This window comes from Hyla sarda, chromosome 8 (genome assembly GCF_029499605.1).
Source record: "Hyla sarda isolate aHylSar1 chromosome 8, aHylSar1.hap1, whole genome shotgun sequence".
NCBI lineage: Eukaryota > Metazoa > Chordata > Amphibia > Anura > Hylidae > Hyla > Hyla sarda.
In genome coordinates this window covers 142,138,678-142,153,816 of record NC_079196.1, presented here as the reverse complement: position 1 = coordinate 142,153,816, position 15,139 = coordinate 142,138,678, and positions in this window count along the sequence as shown.

Below are 15,139 nucleotides of genomic sequence, written 5' to 3'. Positions count from 1 at the left end.
ACATATGATACACATGTATATATGTATAACAATACCGACATGTACAAACACTCAACGTACAACACACAGGGCCCAACACACATTCTCACCAAAAATGTAAAAGAATAATATATACACAGAGCTCTTTCTAAAATTGAAAAAGTGCGCATTGTTTATAATCCAATAAGCCATTAGCTGATTTTAAATGCTTAGGTAATATCTATCAATTAAATAGAGATTACTTTTTTTTTATCTTATTTAATTTTTCTTGGCCAAACTTCTTCTCTTGTTACTCCTATAATATAATCAGACAATCGCATTTCCTGATACACTTCATTTTTTGGTATCCATCCTGTGCAACTGTGAAAACAAAACTTATTAGGAAATTAATGAAATATCATCAAATATGTTCAATTAACCCCTTAACCCCTTAAGGACTCAGCCCATTTTGGCCTTAAGGACTCAGACAATTTAATTTTTACGTTTTCATTTTTTCCTCCTCGCCTTCTAAAAATCATAACTCTTTTATATTTTCATCCACAGACTAGTATGAGGGCTTGTTTTTTGCGCGACCAGTTGTCCTTTGTAATGACATCACTCATTATATCATAAAATGTATGGCGCAACCAAAAAACACTATTTTTGTGGGGAAATTAAAACGAAAAACGCAATTTTGCTAATTTTGGAAGGTTTTGTTTTCACGCCGTACAATTTATGGTAAAAATTACATGTGTTCTTTATTGTGAGGGTCAATACGATTAAAATGATACCCATTATTATATACTTTTATATTATTGTTGCGCTTAAAAAAATCACAAACTTTTTAACCAAATTAGTACGTTTATAATCCCTTTATTTTGATGACCTATAACTTTTTTATTTTTCCGTATAAGCGGCGGTATGGGGGCTCATTTTTTGCGCCATGATCTGTACTTTTTTTTGATACCACATTTGCATATAAAAAACTTTTAATACATTTTTTATAATTTTTTTTTAATAAAATGTATTAAAAAAGTAGGAATTTTGGACTTTTTAAATTTTTTTTCGTTCACGCCGTTCACCGTACGGGATCATTAACATTTTATTTTAATAGTTCGGACATTTACGCACGCGGCGATACCAAATATGTCTATAAAAAAGTTTTTTACGCTTTTTGGGGGTAAAATAGGAAAAAACGGACGTTTTACTTTTTTATTGGGGGAGGGGATTTTTCACTTTTTTTTACTTTTACTTTTACATTTTTTTACATTTTTTTTTTACACTTGAATAGTCCCCATAGGGGACTATTCATAGCAATACCATGATTGCTAATACTGATCTGTTCTATGTATAGGACATAGAACAGATCAGTATTATCGGTCATCTCCTGCTCTGGTCTGCTCGATCACAGACCAGAGCAGGAGACGCCGGGAGCCGCACGGAGGAAGGAGAGGGGACCTCCGTGCGGCGTTATGAATGATCGGATCCCCGCAGCAGCGCTGCGGGCAATCCGATCGTTCATTTTAATCGCGAACTGCCGCAGATGCCGGGATCTGTATTGATCCCGGCACCTGAGGGGTTAATGGCGGACGCCCGCGAGATCGCGGGCGTCGGCCATTGCCGGCGGGTCCCTGGCTGCGATCAGCAGCCGGGATCAGCCGCGCATGACACGGGCATCGCTCCGATGCCCGCGGTTATGCTTAGGACGTAAATGTACGTCCTGGTGCGTTAAGTACCACCTCACCAGGACGTACATTTACGTCCTGCGTCCTTAAGGGGTTAAGGACCTAGCCCATTTTAACCTTAAGGACCAGGCAAATTTTATTTTGCTTTTTTGTTTTTTCCTCCTCGCCTTCTAAAATCCATAACTCTTTTATATTTCCATCTACAGACCATATAAGGGCTTGTTTTTTGCGTGATCAATTGTACTTTGTAATGGAACCTCTCATTTTACCATAAAATGTACGGTAAACCCAAAAAATTCTTTTTTTAGGGAGGAAATTTTAATGAAAACCACAAATTTGCACATTTTGGAGGGTTTTGTTTTCACACTATACACTTTATGGTAAAAATGACGTGTTCTTTATTCTGTGGGTCAATACAATCAAAATGATACTCATGGCTAGATACTTTTATATTTTTGTACCGCTTAAAAAAAATCTAAAACTTTTTGTACAAAATCAGTAAACTAAAATCGCACTATTTTGACCACCAATAACATTTTCATTTTTCTGTATATAGGGCGGTATGAGGGCTAATTTTTTGCACCATCATCTGTACTTTTTATCGATACCACATTTGCATATATAAAACTTTTAGATCTTTTTTGGGGGAATAAAATGGGACAAAAAAAGCAGCATTTTTGGACTTTTATTTTTTACGTTTACGCAGTTACGGGATCATTAACATTATATTTTGATAGTTCAGACATTTACGCACACGGCTATACCAAATTTTTGTCTAAAAGTCTGGGGATAACCCGTAGGCCCTTGGCCACTGTTTCTATCACGGTGTGGGTCATACAAGGGGTACAGGCACTTAAGTCCGAGTTCCTGCTCTCTCATCATCAGATAATTCAGACTACAGATTGGGAGTGGTGGAACACTCTCTCAGGTAGGATGTTTCTGCCTCCCTTGAGGTGTGGTGGTGATTGGTGCCACAGAAGTAGAAGTTACTGGGTTTTGTTCAGTGGTAGGGTCTACTCTGGCAGGATGGACTTGGAAAACAGTGGGAGTGACTGGCTTCCCGAGTTTGGTGAGGCCGCACCTCCACATAGGGTGGGGCTGCCTCTTGGAGTTGGAGTGGATGTTCAGCAAAAACAATAATTCAATCTCCATTATCTCCACTGTCTAGGGACATATTTTTGTTTATTTTCTCTTGTTAGAACTGACTTGGGTGCGGTTCTTTCCCTGCACCAGCCAGTGCCCCATATCCAAGCTTCTTTTGTTCTGTTAGGTGTTAAGCTCTTGCAGCTGTGTTTGTGGTAGGGGCGGTGGCTCTATAAATACCACCTCCTACCTTCATTCAGGGCGTACGTGGTGTTTTGAAGTGTTCCCGTTTACAGTCACTTCTGCTAACCCGTGCGTTTGTCTTTGTGACTCCCGGCTCGTTGGTTTACTTTCACTTCGCGCGGCTGTCAGGTAAGTGCCGACTTCGGCACCTCGTTTTCTTACTCTCACTGGGGAGGGCTCCGGCCTGTACAGCGCCGTGGCCGCACACCGGCTCCCACCAGGATGCCGGCGGCAGCGGCACTTGTGCACGGCGGGGCTCAGGCAAGCCTGAACTCGGCACCTCGTATGTGCATGTCAGTCAGGTGGGAGAGTGCAGGATCAAGCTGCTGCGCGGCGGGATCCGGGGTGCACTGGGCAGCAGTGAATGGCACACTCCCGCGTGTCCTGCTGCTGCCCCCGGCCCCTGTGCACCTCTTTGTCCTGGGTAGTGGCGGGTGAGGTCGGGACCGGCATCTCACAGCTCCGCACAGCGGTCCCAGCCTCACAAGCACTATCCTGGGTGGGCTGTTTTCTAAATACCCTTCAGGCTCTCAGGGCATTCAGGTGGCCCACGGACTCAGTAGAGGGTCGGTGTAGCCACTGTCATTCAGTGGCCAGGTCCAATCATTATGTTTTTTGTTTATGCAGTTTTCTTCGTGTCAACATCAAAGTTCCTAAGTGCTGCTAAGGTGTGTGCAGTTACTATCAGGGAATTGGTAAAAAAAAAAAAAAAAAGTTTGGTTTATTTTCATGCATGTGTATAGATTCGTGTGACGTTGTGTAGTGCGGGCCCTTACTGGTGGGGGCCCGCAGGAGGGTTCGCTACGTTCTTTATTTTATTTTTCAGGGTGTAACCCTACCTGCTGCCAGGGGCATAGGGTGTGAACAGCTCCAGAGCCGTAGGTTGGTTTCAGGCATGTTATGTCATGTATAATTGATTGGCCAGGTGCCAAACAAAAAAAAAACCTGGTTTCTGGCATATGTAAACTGACCGTTCCTGACATGTCCGCAGTACACTCATAGGGTCAAGTTTTTTTTTGTTTTGGTGGCTAGGAACTGACACGTCCTCAGAGCAGGCTGCCTTAAGTCACACGTTCCCTCACGTTTTACTCAAGTATTTCAAAGCCAGCACGCTGCCCACTTTGATCTGAAGAAGAGTCAGAAGTCACAGTCCCCATAAACACAGCAGCACACGTTTGTTACTGACCCATCTTCAGAGCAATGCCACACAGTCAACTTCTTCAGAGCAGTCTCAGGGTCTGGGTGGTGCACAGTACCATGGGTCACGCCCACGTCCACAGAGCAGACCACGCAAACAACTAATTTGATTCCTTTCTCAAATAGTCTGGGTAGGGGTATCAATGCACATGCTTGTTGCTGACACATATTCAGAGCACGCCACGTAGTCTACTGTTCCTGACTCCTCTTCAGAACAGTCTCAGCTCATTTAGTATTGCATCACATGTTTGTTACCGGCACGTCTTCAGAGCAGGCCACGTAATTCCACTGTTCCTGACTCATCTTCAGAACAGTCTTGGTTGTTAAGTACGTCATCCACATACTTGTTACTGACACGTATTCAGAGCATGCCACATAGTCTACTGTTCCTGACTTGTCTTCAGAACATGAATACTATAGATTAAGTCAACTAACAAAACCAAATTGTTTTTAAAACATATATATTTTATTGTTATTTTTCTTAAAATTCCATAAGTTAAAAAGTTACAGAGAACTGAATGGGCAGGAGGTTATTCAATAGTAAGTATATATAGCATAAGACAATAATATATAACAATGGTTTCATATAAGGACAATCAGTTGTAGGTTAGTGTAAAATATGTACACATATCTGTTCAAAATATCGCAAAGTTATATCTATAAGGGCAGCACATATAGATAATTAATGCACTAGAAATGACCATACATAAAAGGTGCGTCCGAGATTGTTTTAAAGCTCAAAGTAACACTCACCCGTTGTTATAAATAAGATAACCTGCTGCTGAGCCCCAAACAGCCGTTTTCGCGCCTTCCTCAGGGGGGTAATCTATTCTGTCTGCTGCTTTTTATATCTCCCTGGGCATCTCGTTTCCGGGACGCTGGAGTAACTTCCGGTAAAGTCCCATTGGCCGGCGCATGTCTTCCACCCGGCCCGTGTATCTCGCCCTCACTTCGTGCGTCATTGCATCCGCCAAATGTCCCTACGTTACTAATGACTTATTTTTTGCGTTACCAATTCTACTTTGTAATGACGTCAGTCATTTTGGCCAAAAATCTACGGTGAAACGGAAAAGAAAATCATTGTGCGACAAAATTGAAAAAAAAAACGCCGTTTTGTAACTTTTGGGGGCTTCCGTTTCTACGTAGTACATTTTTCGGTAAAAATGACACCTTATCTTTATTCTGTAGGTCCATACGATTAAAATGATACCCTACTTATATAGGTTTGATTTTGTCGGACTTCTGGAAAAAATCATAACTACATGCAGGAAAATGAATACGTTTAAAATTGTCATCTTCTGACCCCTATAACTTTATTTTTCCATGTATGGGGTGATATGAGGGCTCATTTTTTGCACCGTGATCTGAAGCTTTTAACGGTACCATTTTTGCATTGATAGGACTTATTGATCGCTTTTTATTCATTTTTAAATGATATAAAAAGTGACAAAAAAATGCACTATTTTGGACTTTGGAATTTTTTTGCGCGTACGCCATTGACCGAGCCGTTTAATTGATATATTTTTATAATGCGGACATTTCCGCATGCGGTGATACCATATATGTTTATTTTTATTTACACAGTTTTTTTTTTTTTATGGGAAAAGGGGGGTGATTCAAACTTTTAATAGGGGAGGGGTTAAATGATCCTTATTCCCTTTTTTTTGCAGTGTTATAGCTCCTATAGGGACCTATAACACTGCACACACTGATCTTTATCATTGATCACTGGTTTCTCATAGGAAACCAGTGATCGATGATTCTGCCGCTTGACTGCTCATGCCTGGATCTCAGTCACTGAGCAGTCATTCGGCGATCGGACAGCGAGGAGGCAGGCTATCCTGAACAGCCCACTGAGTTAACCGGCAGCTTTTACTTTCACTTTTAGCCGTGCGGCTCAGCTCTGAGCACGCGGCTAAAGGGTTAGTAGCGCGCGGCGCCGCGATCGGCGCAGCGCGCTATTAGCGGCGGGTCCCGGCTTCACTATGACGCCGGGCCCGCCGTGATATGATGCGGGGTTACCGTGTAATCCCGCGTTATATTACGGGAGCAGGAACAAGGACGTACCTGTACGTCCTTGGTCCTTAAGGGGTTAAGGACCAGGCCATTTTACACCTTAAGGACCAGAGCGTTTTTTGCAAATCTGACCACTGTCACTTTAAACATTAATAACTCTGGAATGCTTTTAGTTATCATTCTGATTCAGAGATAGTTTTTTTGTGACATATTCTACTTTAACATAGTGGTAACATTTTATGGTAACTTGCATCCTTTCTTGGGGAAAAATCACCAAATTTGATGAAAAAAATGAAAATTTTGCATTTTTCTAACTTTGAAGCTCTCTGCTTGTAAGGAAAATGGATATTCTAAATAAAAAAAATTTTGGTTCACATTTACAATATGTCTACTTTATGTTTGCATCATAAAATGTATGAGTTTTTTCTTTTGGAAGACACCAGAGGGCTTCAAAGTTCAGCAGCAATTTTGAAAATTTTCATAAAATTTTCACTCTATTTTTCATGGACCAGTTCAGATTTGAAGTGGATTTGAAGGGTCTTCATATTAGAAATACCCCATAAAAGACCCCATTATAAAAACTACACCCCCAAAGTATTCTAAATGACATTCAGTAAGTGTATTAACCCTTTAGGTGTTTCACAGGAATAGCAGCAAAGTGAAGGAGAAAATGCAAAATCTTCATTTTTTACACTCGCATGTTCTTGTAGACCCAATTTTTGAATTTTTGCAAGGGGTAAAAAGGAGAAAATTTTTACTTGTATTTGAAACCCAATTTCTCCCGAGTAAGCACATACCTCATATGTCTATGTTAATTGTTCAGCGGGCGCAGTAGAGGGCTCAGAAGGGAAGGAGCGAAAAATGGTTTTTGGGGGGCATGTCACCTTTAGGAAGCCCCTATGGTGCCAGGACAGCAAAAAAAAAAAAAAAAAAAAAAAAACACATGGCATATTTAAAAAGGATAATAGCAGAAAATACCCCCCAAAATTTGAAGCCCAATTTCTCCCGATTCAGAAAACACCCCATATGGGGGTGGAAATTGCTCTGCTGGTGCACTACAGGTCTCAGAAGAGAAGGAGTCACATTTGGCTTTTTGAAAGCAAATTTTGCTCTGGGGGCATGCCGCATTTAGGAAGCCCCTATGGTGCCAGAACAGCAAAAAAAACAACCACATGGCATACAATTTTGGAAACTAGACCCCTCGGGGAACGTAACAAGGGGTAATCTGAACCTTAATACCCCACAGGTGATTCACGACTCTTGCATATGTAAAAAAAAAAAAAAAAAAAAAAAAAAATAACTTTACCTAAAATGCTTGGTTTCCCAAAAAATTTACATTTTAAAAAAGGGTAATAGCAGAAAGTACCCCCCAAAATTTGTAACACAATTTCTCCCGAGTACGGCGATACCCCATATGTGGCCCTAAACTGTTGCCTTAAAAGACGACAGGGCTCCAAAGTGAGAGCGCCATGCGCATTTGAGGCCTAAATTAGGGGCTTGCATAGGGGTGGACATAGGGGTATTCTACGGCAGTGATTCCCAAATCGGGTGCCTCCAGCTGTTGTAAAACTCCCAGCATGCCTAGACAGTCAGTGGCTATCTGGCAATACTGGGAGTAGTTGTTTTGCAACAGCTGGAGGCTCCGTTTTGTAAACAGTGGCGTACCAGACGTTTTTAATTTTTATTGGGGAGTGGGGCTGTGTAGGGGTATGTGTATATGTAGTGTTTTTTACTTTTTATTTTATTTTGTGTTAGTGTAGTGTTTTTAGGGTACAGTCGCACGGGCGGTGGTTCACAGTAGTTTCTCACTGGCAGTTTGAGCTGTGGCAGAAAATTTGCCGCAGCTCAAACTTGCAGCCGGATACTTACTGTAAACCTCCGCCCATGTGAGTGTACCCTGTACGTTCACATTGGGGGGGGGTGGGAACATCCAGCTGTTGCAAAACTACAACTCCCAGCATGTACGGTCTATCAGTGCATGCTGGGAGTTGTAGTTTTGCAACAGCTGGAGGCACACTGGTTGTGAAACACCAAGTTTGGTAACAAACTCAGTGTTTTGCAGCCAGTGTGCCTTCAGCTGTTGCAAAAGCTACAACCCCAGCATGTACGGACAGCAGAAGGGCATGCTGGGTCTTATAGTTATGCAACAGCTGGAGGCATACTACTTTGGCTGGGGATTGTAGTTATGCAACAGCTGGAGACACACTGGTTTGCTACTTAACTCAGTGTGCCTTCAGCTGTTGCAAAACTACAACTCTCAGCAGTCACCGACAGCCAATGGGCGTGCTGGGAGTTGTAGTTATGCAACCAGCAGATGCACCACTACAACTCCCAGCATGCACTTTAGCTATTTGTGCAAGCTGGGAGTTGTAGTTATAAAACAGCTGAAGGTACCCTTTTCCATAGAAAAAAAATGGGCATCCAGCTGTTGCAACACTATAAGTCGTGTTGTGGTGGTCTGCCTCCTGCCATTGCATAACTACAGCTCCCAGCATGCCATTTTTGCATGCTGGGAGCTGTTGCTAAGCAACAGCAGAAGGCTGTCACTCACCTCCTGCTGCTGCTCCACGCCGCATCAGGTCAGTCCCTCGCCGCCGCTGCTCCTGGGGCCCCGATCCCAACATTGACGCCGGGGATCGGGCTCCCCAGCACCCGGGGTCTTCTTCCTGCACCCGCTCACGTCCTCCGCAAGATGGGCGGAGCGGGTTGCGGAAGTGACACTCGCAGCAGGTGCCCTGATTGGTCGGTCGGTAAACCGGCCGACATATCAGGGCGATCGTGAGGTGGCACCAGTGCCACCTCACCCCTGCTGGCTATGGCTGTTCGATTTCAGCAGGCATCGGGCACCGGCTCCCCTCCGGCTAGTGGTGAGGGGCCGGGAATGGACAGGACGTACTCCTACATCCTCGGTCCTTAAGGACTCGGAAACGGGGGCGTAGGAGTACGTCCATTGTCCTTAAGGGGTTAAAGATAAGCTGAAAATCCCAACTGCTCATTAAGTCCGCTGGGGGACATTGTGCCCAATATTGTAATCCAGCGGAACTCTTTTCTCGCTAAGAGGTTCTTAATGTTTCCACCTCTGATGCCACATTTTACTTTCTCTATGCCTCTAAAATAGAGGTCCTTTGGATCACAGTTATGCACCAGCTTAAAGTGTCTTGGCAATGTTTTCAGGGTATGTATGTCATGCACCCCTTTCGCTGCAACTATGTCCCTAACGTGTTCCCTCACTCTGATCCTGAACTCCCTTGAAGTAAGTCCTACGTATATCTTATTACATGTACATGTAGCATAGTAAATAATATTACTACTGCTACAGGAAATATACTGTCGGATATTGTATGTTCGATTACCATCTGATGTCATGAATACTTATGTTCTTAGTATATTGGAGCATGCTCTACAATCACAAGGAAAACATCCTACTCTTGGTCCTGTTGTTTTAAATGGATTTGTGTGTTGTGGGACATAGTGGCTGCTCGCTAATAAATCTTTAAGATTCGATCCTCTCTTTGCAGTCATCTGAATTCCACTCTCTACAAATGGCGCTAATGTTGGATCTAACTGGAGTATACCCCAGTGTTTTTGCATTGCTTTCCGCATCTCTTGCCATTGGCAGTTATAATTTGAGATGAATTTTATAGTTTCATTACCCATCTGACCCTTTTTAGTTGTTTGCAACAATTCTGTCCTGGATGTTCTTTTTGCTCGATGGTATGCATTTTTTAAATTTTTCATGCCATAACCTTTCTCTCGGAATCTCTCAGTAGATTCTTTGCTCCTCATCTCAAATTTTTAGCAAATTCTTTTTGTCCTCAGAAATTGTAGTGTTTGTACTGCTCTAATTATAGAGCCCGGATGAGCGGAGTCTGCTTTCAGTAGTGAATTTGTCGCAGTTTTTTTCCGGTGTATATCTGTCATTAGAAAACCATCAATGTCTTTTTCAATCTGCAGATCAAGGAAATCGACTTTCTCCCTGCTGTGTAAATAGGCAAGTTTGATATTCATCTTATTGTCATTCAATATCTGTAAGAATTTTTCCAGCTGAGACAACGACCCCTGCCAGATGAACAGCACATCATCTATATATCTTAGCCAGTGACATAGGGACGTTTGGCAGACGCAATGACACACAAAGTGAGGGCGAGATACACGGGCTGGGCGGAAGTCTGGGACTTTACCGGAAGTTACTCCAGCGTCCCGGAAACGAGATGCCCAGGTAGAAATAAAAAGCAGCAGACAGATAGAATAGATTACACCCTGAGGAAGGCGCGAAAACAGCTGTTCGGGGCTCAGTAGCAGGTTATCTTATTTATAACAACGGGTGAGTGTTACTTTGAGCTTTAAAACAATCTCGGACGCACCTTTTATGTATGGTCATTTCTAGTGCAATAATTATCTATATGTGCTGCCAGCTCCACTGGGACTGACTAGTAGCAGGCACCTTATAACTTTGCGATATTTTGCACAGATATGTGTACATATTTTACACTAACCTACAAGTGATTGTCCTTATATGAAACCATTGTTATATATTATTGTCTTATGCTATATACTTACTATTGAATAACCTCCTGCCCATTCAGTTCTCTGTAACTTTTTAACTTATGGAATTTTAAGAAAAATAACAATAAAATATATATTTTTTAAAAACAATTTGGTTTTGGTAGTTGACTTAATCTATAGTATTCATGTATTATATAAGTCACCCAAGTGGGAAATTGGTCCAATGACAGAAGGGACATGGACACATAAATGTCCTCAGGCATTTTGGAATTTGTGTGCTTGTCAACATGCTTGTTGCTGACACGTCTTAAGAGCAGGCCACGTAGTCTACTGTTCCTGACTTCTTCAGAACAGTCTCAGTTCTTTAGTACTGTATCACATGCTTGTTACTGACACGTCTCCAGAGCAGGCCACGTAATTCCGCTGTTCCTGACTCGTCTTCAGAACAGTCTCAGTACTTATACTACAGCGTCACGTACTTGTTATTTCATACGATCCCGGAGCAGCCCACGCAAACCACTGTTCCTGACCCATTTCTCAGAATAGTCTTTAGGTAGGGGTATCAACATTACACGCCTGTTGCTGACGCGTCCTCAGAGCAGGCCATATGGTTGATTGTCCCTCACTTGTCCACAGCAGTCTCAGGATCCGGTGCAGTGCTTCACATTGCTCACCGACTCGCCCACAGAGCTGCCGCAATGACTGTGACATCAACTTCAGGCTTGTTTACTGGCACGTATTCAGAGCAAGGTTACACGCTCGCTCGCACCACCGTCGGCTTGTGACTCTCCTTTAGACCTGTAGCGCTATTAACCCACTTTAGAGCTAGTACGAAGGGACAGATGTACGACACCCGCAGTATGAACTAGGTAGTCATGTATGTAACAAGGTTCCATGTTTGTCTTTGTTTAGTCGTTTTCAGAGGACGGGCTTATCACAGCTCGTTGGCTGTCCAGGCCTTCGGAGGTCAGAGTACAGGTGCAACATTTATCACGTTCTTGCAGTCTTTTCACCTAGTTAGTATCCAGTAGAGCGACAGACAGGCTCAAGTGTGGCTTGCCCCCAGGCTCCATCAGCTGGAGCCTGGGGGCAAGCCACACTTGGTTTCTAGCTAGGGCACGGTATACAATCTGGTACGGGCTAAACCACTCACGTCACAGTTCTGGCACTCCAATGGTCGGCAGGTGGTAGTCATCCCGGCTTCTGGTGCTCCGGGTCACGGTGTTGTGGGGTCCTCTCGGGCGGTTTATATATTTACCATTGGTTTGTTTTCTGATTCAGAGGTGCTCCGCAGCATACAGGAGCCTTTTTCTCAGTCAGTACTCAAAGCTGAGATACAAGGTGCGTACCGGTTGCTTAGGGGTTCGGTTCAATTGATGTCTCTGCTTACTTACGTTGTCACAATTTGTCCACCGGCACCCATTTACTTGGCCCGGACAGGTTGGGCCACAATTTCGCATTGCTCAGACATCGAGGACACCATGTCTTTGCCTGAAACTCCCGTCAGGAGCTCCGAGAGGGATAGCGGGCATGCTTACGGTAACTGGACTATCCCCCGGCTGATGGAGGAGCTGCGCAAAAAGGGAGTGGCCTATCCTGCATGCGCCAGGAAGGCAGAATTGTATAAACTGCTCATGGCAGTCTGCAGCTGGTCCCAGCCAGGTTGCAGGGACCTCAGTGGCTGAGCCCACCCCACGGTGGCCCAACTTCAGGACATGATGAACACTGTACTCAACACCATGGCGGTCTTCCAGGCCAGGCTAGAAGCCATGGACTGCAGCAGGGCACAGGCTGTCCAGGCGGCGGCCCCGGCTATCATGGAGCCGGCGGCTCAGCCGGACCCCGAACCTTGCAGGCAGATAGAGCCAGTGGCTTTGGGCCCTCAGCCTTCCTTCCTAGGTAGGATGCTGGAAGCCACTCGAGTTGACCCAGCACATTTTGTTAGTGCGAACATTCGCAAAGAGATATTGGAGGGCAGGGACGTAAACTTGGCGTCCCTGTTGATCGCCACTCACGATCTAACGGAAGCGAGAGCAGTTTCCTGTGGGGAGCTATCCGTGACTTTCAGGAGCAAAGATGCGAGACTAAACCGCAAATTGACGATCCCAGAATTCGTCATCGCGTTTAGTATGTACCGTGACATTGTGTGCTCAGCCAGACCAGAGCGGAGAGAGGAGTTGGACATGTACCTCCTAAACGTGACAGATCTGGGGTACAGATACGGCCGTATGGCTTACTACGACTACCACAAGTCCTTCGCGGCCAAAGCAGCTGCCTCCTTCGCTCAACACAATTACACCTCTGACTGGTCTCGGATCGATAGTTATTCTGTATGCACTTTGCGGGCTTGAGGGCCCCGTCTTGTTCGGTGTGTCAGTCGATCTCCCACATGGCAGCATGGTGCGACCAGTCTCAAAAGGATGGCCCTGTGGGTAGAGGTACTGGCACGGGGACAATCGGGGCACATAAGAGTTCTGCAAGCGCTGACAAATTGGGCAGGCCAGTCAGGTATCTAGGAAAGAATCAAATTTGTAGACTTGTGCACTAGAAACATTTTCGTTTTGTTTTGTTTTTTCGTTTTGGAAAATATTTTCGGTTCAGCAATATTTTTGGTTTTGATTTTTCGGATACATTCGGTAAATCTTTTTATTCTTTTTTGGACTTTAGCGATCCTAAAAAATTATGGAGATGCCTTTTTTATGAAAATTTCGTAGGGTACCATAAAAAAAAATCATAATAAAGAAGATACAATTTTTTCCATCACTACTGTATCTAACTAAATGTATCTTTTTTATTATGAAATGTTTATTAATTTTTAAACAGGGATCAATTTATGTGAGTGGGTAAAGCACTAAAAATGTAGCCGACAATAAAAATGTATTGTGTGCGTGTTTTTCATTTTTTTAAATTTTTTACATTTTTTTTAGGTAGTACTACTACTCCCAGCTTGGAACACACTCTTCCATGATGGGAGTAGTAGTTACCTGTACAAATTGCTAATGCATTCGTTATTTTGCTATTCGTATCGGTCCGAATGCCCGAAAACTGTAAATTTCGGTAAATTAGACATTCGTGCGTGCCGAACCGAATTGCACATGTCTACAAATTTGTAATAATTTTAACTTGCCATCTTGCAACTACAACCAATGCAGGTTACTCCACGTGTGCGTCCTCTGTTTCCGAGCCCATCCGCAGTCGGTTTGTCTTCAGAAGTCCTCCCAGTCCTGACTAGGCGTGGTCCAGGTCACAGCGCTGTGCAGGATTCTTGGGGATCACCACGACCAAGTTTGGGTGAGGTGGCTCCTCACGGGGTTCACACAGAGTTTCAACACAGGTTTGGTGGCTCTGCCACAGTCCAACTTTGAGTGCCTCAACCTTAGGTCGGCACTCAACAATCCGACAGCAGTGACGGAACAGCTGCAGATTGAGGTCAAGAAGGGTTACATCATTGGCCCCTTTGAGACGCCACCTTTCGAGTACTGGAGGGTGAGCCCAATTGGTGTTGTCATCGGCAAATTCAATAAAAAGCAGCGTCTTATCTACGATTTGTCGGCGCCTCATTCTACTACAGTCCCCAGTTTGAATTCGCTCATCCCCTGAGGAATTCGGGATGAAATGCACCTCAATAGATCAGGCAATACAAATGATCCTACAGCTGGGCGCTTGGCGGTCAAAAATTTACATTATGGATGCTTTCAAGTTGCTCCCAGTCATGCAAGAATTGTGGCCTTGGTACGGAATCAAATGGCTGGATTCTTATTATTTTGCAGTAAAACTCATTTTCGGATCAAAGAGTAGTCCCTGGCTCTTTGACCAGCTGGCAATCGCTCTACACTGGGCACTAGAGCAGGTTGTAGGAGGCAAGAACATTTTGCACTACCTGGACGATTTCTTCATAATCGAGCCCCCGGGCATATGCCCTTATCAACTAGAAGAAAGCCTCCGAGTATTCGAGCTGGTGGGCATCCCTGTGTCTCCCAAGAAGGTTGAGGGACCGGCTAGTTCTTTAACCTTCTTGGGCGTTATCTTGGACAGGGTAAAGATGGAGGCCAGACTTCCCCAGGAGAAGCTGGATAAAATTAGGGTGGTCATTCTCAAATTCACCAGGTCACGGGTCACTACCAGGGTAGAGCTGCAGAGCTTGCTGGGTATGCTAGCCTTTGCCATGAGAATTATACGACAAGGCCGTTCCTTCGTTTCTAGACTCCTGGAACTTTTGCCGACAGCGCCCAGTCAGGACAGCATGGTACAGGTGGGGCATGAGGCAGTAGCTGACTTATGTGGCAAAAGTTCCTCAGCAGTTGGAACGGGGTGTTGTTTTTCAGGCACGAAATATCACACGCAGCGCCCAGGGTTTTTTCTGATGCCTCGTCCACAGTTGGATTTGCGGCCATATACTCACTGGGTGGCAGGGGAATGGCCGATCCAAGTAAGTGGCATCCCGGGGGTTT